The sequence below is a fragment of the Protopterus annectens genome, chromosome 2.part2 (assembly GCF_019279795.1).
Source record: "Protopterus annectens isolate FY-2018-M chromosome 2.part2, PAN1.0, whole genome shotgun sequence".
Classification (NCBI taxonomy): Eukaryota; Metazoa; Chordata; order Ceratodontiformes; family Protopteridae; genus Protopterus; species Protopterus annectens.
In genome coordinates this window covers 555,440,874-555,456,504 of record NC_056730.1, presented here as the reverse complement: position 1 = coordinate 555,456,504, position 15,631 = coordinate 555,440,874, and the positions used below count along the sequence as shown (strand labels likewise).

The following is a 15,631-nucleotide window of genomic DNA, read 5'->3' as shown; positions in this document are numbered from 1 at the left end:
TTAAGTTTGTCAACAATGCCGGAGTGCGGTCTTGTGTCAAATGCCTTGCGCAGGACAAAGTTGGCAGTATGAACCATTTTGCCCTTATCCATTGCTTTGGTGACCTTCTCAAAAAGTCCACCAGGCTGAGTAAGCATGACCTGCCCTTGACGAAACCAAACTGGGTTGGGTCCAGTGTCTGGAGGTTTACTATATCATTATCTATCATTTCCATGATAATTATTTCCATAGCTTTGTATATAAGACTAGTGAGACTTATGGGTCTGTAGTTTCCAGTGTCTGTATATGGCCCACCTTTGTACGGTGCTGATTGTTGTTGTTCTTCATTCATGAGGCACAAAGCCTGATTGGAGGCTAAAGTTAAATAGCAATTCCAGATGGCCTGATAGGTCATGTTTCATGCTGTTTAGACGGCATCCTGGGATATTGCCTGGGCCCATTGATGCAGTGTTCTTGGCCTTAGAGAGAGAGCATTAACGATCTGTTCCCTAGTGATAGTAGGGGGTGTTATATTTGATGGTATTTCCTGAGGGAAGGTTGATGTGAAGAGAGGTATAAAGCTGGAGCTGAATTTATTGACCAGTAGGTTTGCTATATCTTCTGGCTCAGTATAGGCTCCATTTAAGTGAGCTCTGCACACAATAATATATTGCCTTTGAGGTTGTCGACATAACTAAAGAATACCTTGTGGTTGTCCTTGGTCTGAGAGGCCAAATTTACCTCTAATTTGGCTTTGGTAGACTTTATTTGTCCTCTGTGTTGTTTGTTTAGTTTGATGTGAGTGCTTTTATCTCACTGGGTGCTGCACCTCCTAATTATGGAAATAATTTTCTTCCTTCAGTTATACAGCCTATTGATTTTGTGATTCCACCAGGGTGGTCTGTTTTTTGAGTTATTTCTATACTTCTTCCTGGTGGGTACAGCTGCCTCTATGCAGCTATTGACATGCTTGTATAGGGTTTCCGTGAACAGTTCTGCATAAGCAGCAGTGTTCTTGGGGTTTATGGAGGCCTGAAATTTTGCCAGGTTATCACTTAGTAGCAGGGAGTTATTCTTGGAGTAGTTTCTGAATATTCTAGGTTTAGCTGGGGGGTCCAGGTTTTATTTTTACTTCAAAGGAGAACATTTTGTTGTCTGACCTTACCAGGGAAGGCATTACACTAGGGGGTGTGCAGCACTCTCCCACATTAGTGAGGACCAGATCCAGTATGGTTGCACCCCTGGTTGGTGTATTGGCAGTCTAGTCCATGGAATTTGTGTTTACAAAATCCAGGAATCTCTTTGTCTGTACGTTTGATGTGGTATAGGATTCCCAGTTAGTAGTGAGGTAATTAAAGTCACCCATGGGTATAGTATTAGATTGGATGATGAGTGTTTCCAGTAAGTTTAAATACATGGTGTGGGTTTCTTGGGTCATAGAGAGGGACCTATAGATTGCAAGGAAGTGGTACTGGATTTTGCCTGTGGTGATTTGAACATGGATCAGCTCAACTGCATTGTCCTGTTTACCAACCTTGAGGTATATTTATTTTTGATGTAAATCAAGAGACCTCCACCTTTAGTCCCTGTCTGTGTAGTAGCTGGTTTAAGTATGTGGAGGGCATTATAACCTTGTAATGCTGATGTGATCTCCGTGGCTTTAAACCATGTCTCCGTGACCACACAGATTTCAGCATTCTCTAGGGTGAAGAGAGCTTCTAGTGAGTGGAGTTTTTTTGTTTAGAATCCTAGCATTGAGCAGTAAGAACCTCAGATTGTATTGGTTTTGATTTGTTATGTCAGAAGTACTTTCAGTTTGACATTGCCTAGAAAGGCACTATAGGGATGACAATATTTTAGCTAATATTCAAAAGCCTAGATGGCAAAGCAGCATGGTCTGTTGACCATCTCCTTCCATGCTGACAAGTATTGCACACCCTTATTATGACACCAGCAGCTTAGCCAATTATTATTAAAGTTGGTCATCATTGTTCGTATTGTGGCATCAGTGCTGGAGAAGGTAAAATGCTAGGCTCATACCAGCCTGGGACACATATTCCAAGAGTTCCAGGATGTCTCTCTTCATGTAGTCTAGGGAGTGTCGTCTCAGGTCATTTAAACCCACATGGACAATGACTGAGTCATAGTGGTATTTGCAGTCCAGTGACCTGAGTGGGTGCATAATGTGGCAGATCCTAGTCCCTGATAAGCAACTGACCGTGACTTTCTCCTTATTGAGCCTGAGAGGGACATCAGTGTGTCTTACAATGGAGTCTCCAATGACCAGAATGTTGTATTGTGCGGCAGCTTGCCTTATGGGCTTAGAAGTAGAGGCTCTATGAGATGTGACTATATGTGTTGATGTGGGTGTTGTTTTGAAAGAATGTGTTTGGGGCTGCTGAGGGTATTTCTTATGTGTACTTTGTCTAGGAGGTCTTTGTGGTTTAGGAAGGTTACATGTAAGTGCCTCAGTGTATGTAGGTCTATATGTCTGCTTTGAATTGTGCGTAATGGATGCAGCATGTGTACTACTAACAATCTTGCTGACATTAGGAGTACTTTCATGTGAGAGCTTTGCCTTCAGTGACATTGTGTAAATACAGCTCTCACAAACCATATCAGTTTGTTTGAGAATTAACTGGTTGTCAGTAAATATGAGGCAATTTCTACATTGCCTCAGGATGCCCATATCCACCAAGCTAATAAAGGAGACAGTGGGAAAGTTCATTAACATGGCAACAGACCCTTTTTATTGATTAGACAGTTGGAGTGAGAATATAAAGCAATGCCAGGAGTATCTGGTTTGCAACTCTGAGGACAGTGCTTGTCACCGTAAACTAGTTATCCTGTGTGCAACTAGGCATTTGTGAAATTTCAGTCGTGCTTTTACAGAAAAATGTCATTCAAGGTGTCTGTGTCTATACACTACCAAACACTTGAGGGGAAACTAATAAGTCGACCCTGAAAATTTAGGGGTGAAGTATTAAGGCAGATATTCTGAAGCTAGAAACAAATGAAGCAGTACCAAAAACAAAGAATTAGCTTCTCAAGAATGATGAGGGGAGTCATGTGAATGGCTATTGCCTGGTTACTACTAGTGCTGCTCTTACCACAGCTTCACTCTGCTGGAATACAATGCTCCTTTGCTTATTTTCTCACCAGAAGCAAAACATTTGTACCAATCCTAAAATGAGAAGCAGGCCGCAACCTGTTAGGTGAGCCACAGTCTTGTCCCAGAGGATGCAAGGGTCTGTAGGCTTGTTGTAGCCTTTTCCTGGTAGATACCTTGAATAACAAGCAGACCAGTCAGGAACGTCAAGCACAATCACTCACTGCACAACCAGAAGCAGTCAGAAATCAATGCACTCTGCTTCTTCTCTCACCAGGAGCAACATATAAGCAGAAATTTCTAGCTGTCACCTCTGAAGTGGTTATTAGGCTTTGTGGTGATCTGCAGTCTCCAGCAAATAATGTCCCTATGCTCCTTTTCTCATCAGGAGAAAACAAGAAAACAGAAACAGTAATCCTAGGATGACTAATGAGAAACAGACTGTGGGCTCTCCAATAATTGCTGGTCTTGTAATAGATGTTGCAGTTTTTAAAGGTAAGATGGAAAAAAATGGCTTAATATCCTAAGCACTGCAGTGTGCACTAAACAATTAGATATGAAAGAGGGGGTTACTTAAGGTTTGGCTGTCTGAGTAGGGAGCTACTAATTTTAAAAGAGCAAGGTATATTGAAAGGGGGTGGGCACTTTATATTTTGGTTCTATGGATTACAGTGGGATGGTCAAAAAATGTAAATAGTGAAGGGGAGTTAGTTTACAAAATGATAATTTTTGTGCTTCCTTACAACAGCTAGTTGAAGGGGAGAGGGAAGGAGTATTGTGGTCAAATTAACATAAGGGCAGGCAACTGGAAAGACAGTTGTGTTTAACAACACAGCAGCACCGGGGAGGAAGAGTGGGAGAAAAATCTCTGTGTGATTCACAAGAGACACAGCTGTGGTCTCTTTCCTAGTTTTAGTATGCAGTTAAAAGCAGAATTCAAGTAAAACACAGTCTAAAGAAAACAAATCACAGAATACAAAATAGAAGAAGGCAATAAAGGTCTGAGGAAGTTTAACAGAGATTTAAACGAAAGCACTAACACTTTCTTTTACCATTAAAGTATAAATTGGTTTGTAACATTCAAGTTCGTGGTTTGTAGCTGAGGAGGCGTGGTGCATTGGCTTTTTCAATTTTATTTAGTTTGTTTGTTTTTCGTTTATTAGTTTATTAAGAAGGCAATAAAGTATTACAAATAAAATATAAGAAAGCAAAAGCAAATTAACCTTTTCCTCACAGCAATGTGTGGTAGAGCCTCGGTGAGCTTTTCCAGTAAAGGTACTAAGAAAGTATGAAAACTGGATATTAAAAGTGCAGCTTTCTTGTCTGTTTCATTTACTAGATGAAGTACTTTAAACATGGACTTGTATACATGCTTGACTGATGCCCAGTTTAAGGGAGAAAACAGAAATGAATGAATGATGTGTTATAAGTAAGAAGTGGAATTTAATGTTGTTGTCAGATCTCCTCGTCACTCTACTTCACTTTCACTGGGTTTTCTCTGAATGATTGCATTGGTCTTGTATTTACCAAGCAGAAAAACAATGTTACTGTTAACATAAGTGTTTTCTTTTGTGTGTTCCAGTGTAACAAATGTGTATATTTAACATACAGTTTACATGCCATTTGTAGTCTGCATTTTTCTTAGGCAAAAGATTACAAAAGACATATCAGATCAAGACAGACCCTTTATTTTGTAAATACAGTAGAGAGTCGCTTATCCAAACTAATTGAGACCTAGGGTAGTTCGGATAATCAAACATACATTGAACCAAATAAAAAAAAAAAATTCTAAAATCTTGTTTTTTCCTGCACGCAGGGAATATACTTTTCAACCATTTAGCGATTCCAGTGGACAATAAAGAATATTTTTCACACACGACCAGCCTACAACCTCAAAAAACACACACAAGCAGATATGTATAACATTTACAGACTCAGACTTTATGATTTTTCCTACTGAAAAACTTTGGAAGGCTGCATTTGGATAAGTGACATTTTGGATAATAAGCGTTTGGATAATCGATTCTACTGTACAGTATATGTGAACTTTTCAGTTATTGCTTGACACACAAACCTATTTTCTTCATTGTCATAGTACTCTCTGAATGTTCTTGTGTTCTGTGCACTACTACTACTACTACTACTACTACTACTACAACACACACACACACACACACACACACACACACACACACACACACACACACACACAAACGCTTAAAACATGTTTCTTTGTTTTTGAGTGGATTTCAGTATTCTAGACGTTCACTGTTCTGGTCTCAATGTTTTGTTGTTCGACCATGTGTGTGGTCAATTATCTGAGCTAGACTCACATAAATATAAATATATAGCTATATAGGTAGGTATAAATATATATGTATATATATATATATATATATATATATATATATATATATATGTATATAAAATATATATAGATATACAGTACATTGTTGTCGTTCATCAGCTCTTCAACTTGTTTCCTGATCAAACATTTAATAAAATATTTAAAATAAATCAAAGCCTGTTCCATCAAAACACTGGAATGGGCTTTAACATGAGTCCTGCAGAAGTGCAAGACCTATTCTCCATGCAGTTCCCCTTTCAGAATTACCGAACTATGCTTTAATATGGGATCTGTATGGGACAGAATTCCAGCCTTCTTGTAGAATCCATCTGAACAAATACAGTGGACCATTGTAGCTCAAGCATTTGCAGGTCAACCAAATATAAATTCAGACGCAGCGATGGTACGGATATCATACACAAACACACATGCCACATATTGAATGGATTTTTGTGGATATGTCTGTGTTTGCACCTTTTTGGACCGCAAACAAACAAAAATGTAAGAGTGGTTAAGTCTCAAGGGATGTTTTTTAGCCTAGGTGTAAAAAGTGTGTTGATGTTTATACTTCATGAAAGCAAAATAGTAGTAAAGGTATTTAAAACTGAAGTAAGTGGCATATATACAGCTGAATCTGCTACTCGGGTATTATTCTTTACACTGCTGATGTTGCAGACATGCAGGACTTTGGCTCTGTTTTCTGTTTCCCCTTTTTGGAACTGTCTAGTTTGGATAGTGTAATGAAACCCAGTTTTAGTCAGCTGTCACTGAAGTTAAAGCAACAGTTATGAAATGCTGCCACCTGGCAATCAGGAAGCAGTACTGCAGCTAATAGTTTTCATGAATGTATTTTGATAACCAGGGTTTGTTTGTGGGCTTAGTTCAACCATGAACCTGCTGCCCCAAGAGCAACATTCAGAAGCTGTAGATATTATAGTTGTGTTAAAATGGGACATATTTATGCTTTTAATTTTAAAGTCAAAATTACTGTTAGAAATAATTCAGTAACCTGATATGAGAAATGTGTATAGATTCAGTGCACACAAGAGTTGATTAGGTATGCATAAGAGGAAATACATAGAGAAAACACACACACATATGTATATATGTGTATATATTAACAGTATTTCCACTGAAAGTATCTTTGAAAGGTAACATTAAGTAAGTTGTTAAGTTAAAACAACAGGAATAAATGATTGTGATGGTAATGTGTAAGGGGAGACCCATCCTAGCCCACATCTTTGAAGCAGAAATAGCTGTAAAGGTCTTTTAGGTGTATATTTCTCTGAGCTGAGAGTCTGTTGTTAATGTACATAAATCTGAACACAGTTTGTTCTGCTTGACTGAAATAATTTTGGAGAAACTCCTTTCACTGACTGCTCTGAAAAAGGTGAGTTTTTTTGTAATGACAAGTAATGTTGCTGCCAGTTATTTGCACACAGAGATGGGATGATATAAATCAGAGTAGTGGGCTTTGAGTTGTTTACTAAGTTTGTCATTGATGATTTTTGTATTTATGCAGCTTAACAGAGAGAGAGAGAGAGAGATAGAGAGAGAGGGATCTTATTTCGCTCAAGGTCAAAGGTTGATGGCCGGGCTACATTGACTTAATTTTTGAGACGTTCTGAACGCCATAACTGATGATTTATTTATGTTTAATTGTAAAGTGCTACCCGAAATCCAGTGGCATACAATATTTGGTTAAAGTGGGTTTGTAGTTGTTTCTGTATATCATAACAGAAACAACTACAAACCCGCTTTAACCAAATATTGTATGCCACTGGATTTCAGGTAGCACTTTACAATTAAACATAAATAAATCGAGAGGAGTCTGTGCAGTGCAGAATTATAATATGGGCATGGAAGGTTATGAATGAGGAAGGTCTTGATATAAAGAGAGAATATAGCTTCCAGCATGGAGCCATGTGGGACTTCTGCAGATAATGTACCAGTCTAAAAACTGATTATTTTCAGTGATTATAAATATCTTGTAATAGCGATAGTCTCAGAACCAACTGACTGTATTTTCACTGTGTGTGTGTGTGTCTTTCGGCTTTTCCTGGTTAGGGGTCGCCACAGCGGAACTCCGGTCCGCTAATGATTGGCAGTAGAGTTTTACGTGCTGGCTTGCCGGGCCTAACGCACAACCTTCAACGAAGGAATGCCCATTCATGCATGTCGCCACACAGCAGATGCTCTAACTGAGAATCGAACGGGCAACGTCTAACTGTGAGGCGACAACGCTACCGCAGCACCACCACCGCAGTCTTCACTAAAGCTAATATTTATATATTTTTTCAGTAAGAGAGTGTGATTTATGTCATCAAGAGTTATTTACAAATCATTACAAAAAATGCTCAACATTAAATTTATTCTTAGTATTGCAGTGATTGCTGGGAAACATTTTAAGTTTCTGTCAGGCCTGCTCACCTCAGTACTCAGCCCAGTACAAAATGATTTGAGATGCATTGTGCAGATTCTTTATGGGCATAAGGCTGAGATGTCCTCAGCAGAGAAGTGTTTTTTGTTTTCTTTTGAAACATCAGACACATGCTAACATGCATACTTTGTGTGACACCATGGGCTTATTGATATTGCAGCCATCTTCAGATGAGTATATGGTTGTAAATTTTTTTGTCTGCAGAAAATCAGGCATATGTTAACATGAATGTTGCTACTGCACATAAGCAAGCAAAGACAGTGACAGTGTTGTGTAAAGTATGCTGTAATAAATTAGTACCACAGTGGGGGCTACATTTACTAGTCCCCTTTTATTGGACTTTGAGAAGCATGAATGCTATGTTTGTATGTCTGCTTGCATATTCCCTTATTCTCATACGACTTTATGACAGGCCTCAGCAGTACGTCCCAGTCATGTATTACAGGACAGAGTATTCCAAAGTTAGGCTGCATTACAATTTGGATACATCATACTGTTCCCCCTTCTGTGGAAGAAAATGACTGGCTGTGTACATCTTTTGGATTCTGTCAGTATGTTAAAGTCCTTTTGCTATCTAGCCTCATTTACATATACTTGGATGGTTACTTCTGCTCATTTCTTCAAAAAATCTATTGAAAAAGTAATCTTTCAAACACTACACTTCACATCTCTTCAATAAACCTTTCCCCCTGCTTTTCAGTGGTTAAATGAAGATTTCCATTGTTTTATTGTCCTTTGCATGGCCTTATATTGCTAAGAAGATAACAGGTATAAAAGATCTGTTTAGAGCACTGTCTATGTGTGCTGTAGAGAAACTCATAAGGCCTCCAGAGTATGGTCAGTTGTGCTGACCTCTCAGTATTGCTGTGGGCTGCTGTCCACCACTGTACTGCCCAGTGTTGGAATTGGGATGAGATGATGCTGGCTCTTCATGATATATGGTGCAGTCTTTTGACCACATGTGAAGAAGGAAACACGTGTGTTTGGACTTTTATGTTGGTAAAGCACACTTTTTTCCCCATGTGTACACATTTCTTTTATTTGTATTTGGTACATAGGTAAATACTAGGCCAATAAGTTTGCAGACTATTACACACCTAGCCAATAAGCAGACAGTGATCAGTGGTGAGAATTAAACCCTGTATTTTGGTCCCTGATTTGGGGTAAACAGGAAGAAGGCAGGAGGAAATGAGGACAACCAGCAAAGAGGTGGATGCATTGGGTGAGAGAAGACTTATGACAGTCAGGCATGACTGTTGAGGAAGCTAGGAGAGTGGCATTGAATTGAGAGAGATGACGACAATTGACACGACACTCGAACCCCTTGTAGAAAATGAGAAAAAGGGGGTTGATGAGGATGACTGTGTATTGAAAAAAAGTTTAAATTAATATACTTTTTTGAGAAACAATGCCTCATAGTTCTGTTTTCTGAAAGGGAAATCCAAAGCTGAAAAATGCTTCTGACATGGATTATGGCATTGCAAACACTGATGGTCTCCAAGAAGGGCTGGCGCAGACAAATAACTGGTGTCAGAACAATGGACTAAAACTAAATTCCAAGAAATGCATAATGCTATCCTTTGGGAAGACAGCCACCATTGGTAACTGTATATTGACAACACACCAGTAAGAGTCGACCCAGTAGTCAGGGACTTGGGGACACACATACATAGTAATCTAGCCTTTGACAGTCATTCTTGCAGTAGTAAGGACATTGTTATATGTTGTGCAACTTATAAACAAAGGTATGGCATCTAGTCCAAGGAGGTCTTTGTTTCACTGTATTTGCCATTCATCAGACCTATCATTGAGTAAAATGCCTCCTTTGGTATGTTACTAGCCAGGCACATCCAATAAATGGTACATGCACAGAGGCTCCTCACTAAAATAATACAGGGCATAAGAAACATGTCTTATGCAGACTGCCTCAAGGCCTATCACTGCATTCTGTCTTCTACAGGCTATTGATGAGATATCTATATCTGGCATACAAGACATCATCTGAACCCATGTAATGGACCTCCCGCCTAACTGCTAAACAAACTCTAAAGACTTAAACCTTGCCTGTGATATAAATAGGACCTGCTGGAGAGACAGGTATGTATCCCAGAGACTACCCCTTGCCTGGAAGAGGCTCTCCATCCACATGAAGTAGAGTTCATCCCTAAACCAATTAAAGTATAACTTGGACAACTGGATAGGGAATGGGAAATTCATCCCTGGTTTAGCACCTATGCCTCTAATGGACACAGGCAGGCTGTAAATGGTTCATCTCCCAGGCCACTACTTGTAAATGTTTCATCTAGAAAGCACCTGCTTACACTTACCAAGGGGATCAGAACTTGTCAGAAATTTGGGGTGCATGGCTAGGCTTGAAGAGGCCCTTGTAGTCATTAGCCTTCTAAACACATATGAACCTATATTCCTCTGACTTTTTTGCTTATTGAGGATCATGTATGGGGAAGGTACTTCCACTGCTGTAAAACATCCCTTTAAGGATTTTCTGAATTTGTTGTGTTGCAGTGTGCAGTACCTTAAAGCGAAGTTGCCGTAGCAGATACTTGTAGAAAATGTGTTTGGTTTAGGAACTCTACAGGTCTTGATCTCTTTGTCTATTGAGTAATCCCCATACGCAATTAAACTATAGTCCTCAAACTGCATGCTCCTCTAGAAATTATACTGCTGACAAGTAATTTCTCTAGTTTAAGTTCAGTTAGGTGCTGGTCTTTTAAGCAGCATAGCAGCCATAGTGAACAATAAACAAATAAATAGAAAACAGGCCACTTAGAAACAAATGTAGAAGAATAGCTAGGTTCAGTGACTGTCTTATTATTGTTATTATTTTTAATTCATATCAGGTCAAGCATCCTTCATTCTCTGTGAATTTCCAGAAGGTTTTTCCTTTCTGTCTCTTATGGGGGTAGGGGGTAAAATTACAGACAGCATTACTTATCTGTTTTTATGTGGAACCATCTATGCGACATAGATATTTTTAAACAGTACTGTTAATGAGTCTCATGGAATCTGATAAATAGAAACAAAGATTATATTCATGTACAATGCCATAATCCATTACAGAAGCATTTCTCAGCTTTGGATTTCTCTTTCAGAAAACAGAACTATGAGGCATTGTTTCTCATGTGAGTGGGTGATGTAAGAAAATGTATATAATGATAACTTGAAACAGAGCATTCTTTTCATCAGAGGCATTTTCTGGCCATGACGATATCCACGAGATTGCCATTGATAAACAAGACTCCCATTCAATGAAAGCTTGTCATTCCTGAGATCATGTCTGACTTTTTAACATAAAAAAATTTACCAGAAATGATAGCTGAGTTTGATTCCCTGAGGCAGGATCTTACCGTAAGGACTACACTGACTGAAATATTGAGTAATATAGTGTTAATGCATGTTTAGGGTATAGATTATGATTTAATACACTCATGCCTGCTGGGGTTTGGTCACAAATATGAAATGGAATGAAGTGACCAGACTCAGCAAAGAATGAATATTACATCATTACCCACACCCTAATCATTTGGTTAATACTGTTATACTATGGTTAGGGCATTTTTTTTTTTTTTTTTACTTACAAAAATAAAGAAAACATTAAAATAGGCAGTTTTCAGTTAGATTATCATTTTAAAATGTTAGAATGGGTTGTGTCGAAGAATGCTGACTATAGATTAGTGAGTTAACAAGGAAATTATTTTAACTAAAATAAACTAAAACAAAGGGCAGAGCTATGGCAGAAACATAGGGATGAGCTACAGTATTACCTTGAAGGAAGCAGGAAAGGTTCCATCACATGTTATGCCAGCATAGAGAACTGTTACATCAGAAATAATTAAAATGTACACAAGTAATCAAAAAAGTAATGAATTAAAATGTTTCTTACAAAGAACATAAGAATTTTGAGTTGCTGCTATAGGTTTGATTACCACTTAATGAAAAAAAGTAGATGGAGGTTGTTCTCTTAATGAAGAGCAAGCTAGCCATAAGTTATGCAGACGTAATCCTTGATCTAGTTCAGTTTTAAAGACTTTTGATTGGTGAGTTTAATTTAAATAACCCACCCATATTGTAATGTAGTTTGAGAAAGTTACTTAACCAGGCATTGCTCCAAAGTCACCCCTGAAAAGAGACTGTGTGTCCAGTGAGCCTAACATGTTAAGAAATACGTATTGTTATTATTATTTTTTTATTATTAGTCTATTCTGGTCATTGATCTGTAGGGGTATAGTCTCATATGCTGCTGATTTATTGTAGCAAATAGTGTCTGATCACTACTAACAGAAGAAATAACTTGAAGCAGCCATGTTCTGTCAGTGTAGTTGTTCCCGTAACTATGACTGGAGCCATTAACTAAGCCCTCCCTCATTAACTGAACCATTTTTGAAATGAGATGAGATCTAAAAATACTTTGAACCTTTACCACAAGTGATGAAGAGGGTAATGTTCCTGAAGAATGGAAGAAGAAGATAGACATGATCTGATGTTGGAGAAAGATGCTAAAAACTACTTGGCTTTCAGTGAACCTTGATGAAGAAGTGGTACAGAGAACCACAGAAGTAAGGCTTCAAACTGAGGAGACCAAGCCTGGTGATATTTTTGGTTGGGTCACCTGACTACTAAACCAGACTTACCTAGGACTCAGTAAGGGTTTTTATAGAATAGCTTCAAATAGGTCATTGTACAGTAAAACATCTACAATACTGGCAAAATAATATAGAAGGCCATAATAAAATAAGTCAGCTGAAATGAAGTTATCTGTGGACCTTTCAACTTCAGTGCATATATAACTGGCACTGCAAAATGAAGAGGAATATGCACACCTTCATGTTGATAACACAAAGATACACTATGGGGGTGATAAGACTGGAGGAATTGTGTAAATATCGCAGCTTAACATCATTACAGAAAAGTAAAAGTAATTAATTTGGGTAGGACTAATGTGTAAAAAAGTAGATGGTTAGACGGGGAAGTATGAAGGAATCTGGAGCATCCATGTCAGGTAATTTAATTTTACACAGAAGAGCAAAGAAACAGGCAGATTACTGGCATGAATACCGTAACATGTGGAAAACAATAAGTTACTATGTCACTGTAGGGAAATCTACTTAGATTCTCATGTAGAGAACTATGTGCAGTTCTGGAGTCCATATTTTCAGTAGAACATATAAATGATAATGGCACTGTGGAGAATGCAACAAAATGATGCATACATATCATCAGAAATAAAGAACAGTATTCATTGCTTATTGTCTACAAACTTAAAGAAAGGAGGCAGCGGGGTAATATGATATAAACATTTATTCACCTCAAGGGTCGCTACAAATAGTCAAGCCAATTATGGGCCTGTATACTGTGGCTGGCTACATTTATTAGATCTAATCTGATTTCAAAGAACAGATGCATGAGAAAAAGAGGACTAAAACTGAATATGCTAGGTAGAAGGTTTAAGAAAGATATAAGGAATTTTTTTTAATAGAAAGGATGGTGTTTAATTGGAATAGGCTTCCTGCAAATGGGGTGGCAGCATCAGTAACATTTCCAGAATTCAAGAATAGTTGAGGCATACTTGTTGAGTCAGTTTTGCTAGGTGGAAGAAAAAAAGCTCTTGGTTAGGTCAGATTTGCAAGTTATTTAGAAGGCATGGAGAGGGGCAGATTAGATGAGTCAAACAGCTGTTACTTTTTGCCAAAGTCCTGTTTTTAACAACATTTTGCCTGCTTTACATTTAAGGCTAAGTTTTGCAGCCTGCTTTGTTATGTTTATCCTTAACATTCTAGCATTTAGTGAAACATGGCAAAGAGTGTTGGACGTTGTAATGCATATGGCTTCATCAAATTTTTCGACAAACTGTATCTTTTGACCAGGTTGTGGTAAATCAAAGTATTACCCGCTTAGAGTGATAGCTTTGTTTGGAATACAACTAAAACTGTTGGCCTTCAGTCTTAGCGTTAGCACTGCAAATGAAGCAATGTGTTCATGTTGTACAATCAAACTAGTGTAATTGGTATTATTCAATGGAATAATAATAATTTAGATGTAGACATTTGCAGTCCCCTGTTTATTATAGCTCATTCATTCTGCCTTACAAGTACAAGCTATTAGAACTTTCTAACTGGCAATGAGTATGTACTGTAACCTCCTTTCATTTTACAACAGTGGCATTGATTTGTTTTTGACCTAAGAACTGTCCTTCACAGGTACTCAGGACTGGTAGAGGAAGTGGGGTAGTACTATGTATCTACATGATGTTGTTCCCAGTGGAACAGTTACTACCATGCAGACCATTTGTAAGCAGTGTTCTCTCACATTTAGTTACTGCAAAATATGCATGTCTTGAGGTCATTTGATAAGACCTAACAAGAGCAGAGTGTGGTGTCATTGAAGGAAGGTGATGAGTATTAAGAGCTCTGACTTTCTACCAACTGCTGTCGATCACATTACACCATGTCTGCTCAGAGCGCATTTACACACTGCAGCTGGTGAATGCAACACATGCTTTGAAGAGTAACGTTGTTACTTAGCACAACCTGGGGATTCATGAACCGGAGTTTTCCTGAGCTGTGGTTAGCCGCAGGACAGTAAAGCAGAGGACGAATATTATCTGTGCTGCCAGAAAATTAAAGTACTTGTTAGCATTTAATATGTTTGTTTAGCTGAACTATAAAATCATATGTAATGGTTGTTTTGTGCTTTGAATGCTGACTATTACACCTTGAAAAAAATATATATGGATGCTGATGCCCTGAAGGTGTAAGAAAACAGATGTGCAGACATATAGTATCTGGTATATTCTTCTAATTTTTGTTGTATCAAAATATATTTTTCTAGGTGGTTAACGTTATTTCTGTGACAATATTTCCATTATTTTTATTTAAAATGAAGTGCTAAATTAAGTGTATGAGTATCCTGTCAAGGATATCATTTTGTGTTCTCTGTCTGATGTTGATTTATTTTTATATACTTAACAATATGATATTCTGATTATTTAAGGGTGACCATTCAAATTAAATATATGAAATAGGGGAGCAGGCTTTACAAACCAATTACTTCAGCAGGTAGTAGCCCTAGTGATAACTTAAATCAAGTATTTGGACTACTGTATAAAAAAGTGATAACATCAACTGCTATTTGCCTGTTCTTTGTCCTTTAAATCTCAGTCAGTTGTATGCCATTATATTAGAAAGTATATGGTGACATTCCTTATAAAGAGCTATGGCACTGATCCTTTTTTGCAAGATTATTATTATACATTTATAATTGTTGCAAGAGAAAAAAAACACTTGTGTGAATGGTTTATGGCTTTAATTTCTGTTAAAATATTTCTTAGAGGGTCATAAGAACTTTCTAGATTAACACCCTAGATCAGTATGGAGCATGTCACTATAAACCCTTGGAGAAACATGAAAGTGCAGAACTTAGATGATACAGACTTTCAAATGGATCATCTGAATGGAAGATCGGAAGCTTATTATTGTAATCCTTTCCCTGTTAGCCATCAGTGCCTCAAAACTGTGTCAAAAAATTACTTACTATACCTGGGTTACAGCTTGTGAATGAAACTTCATAGACGTTTGCAGTCAAGACCATTTGTTTATATTAACAGTGAACTGTGATGAACTGAAACCTGACTTTGGTAAGCAGAAGTCATACCTTAGCAGTTATCCTGGTTTTATTAGTAGATCATCTACAGTATTAAATCATGCTAATAATCACAAGGAATATTCAGCGTATCTTGTAT

The 15,631-nt window shown here is 37.9% G+C and overlaps 1 protein-coding gene across 4 annotated transcripts in view; it reads left to right on the top strand.

Annotated features, from left to right (window-relative positions):
• Positions 1-15,631, top strand: part of RTKN (rhotekin) — a 1,021,076-nt gene that overhangs the window by 608,841 nt on the left and 396,604 nt on the right. The window lies entirely within an intron of this gene.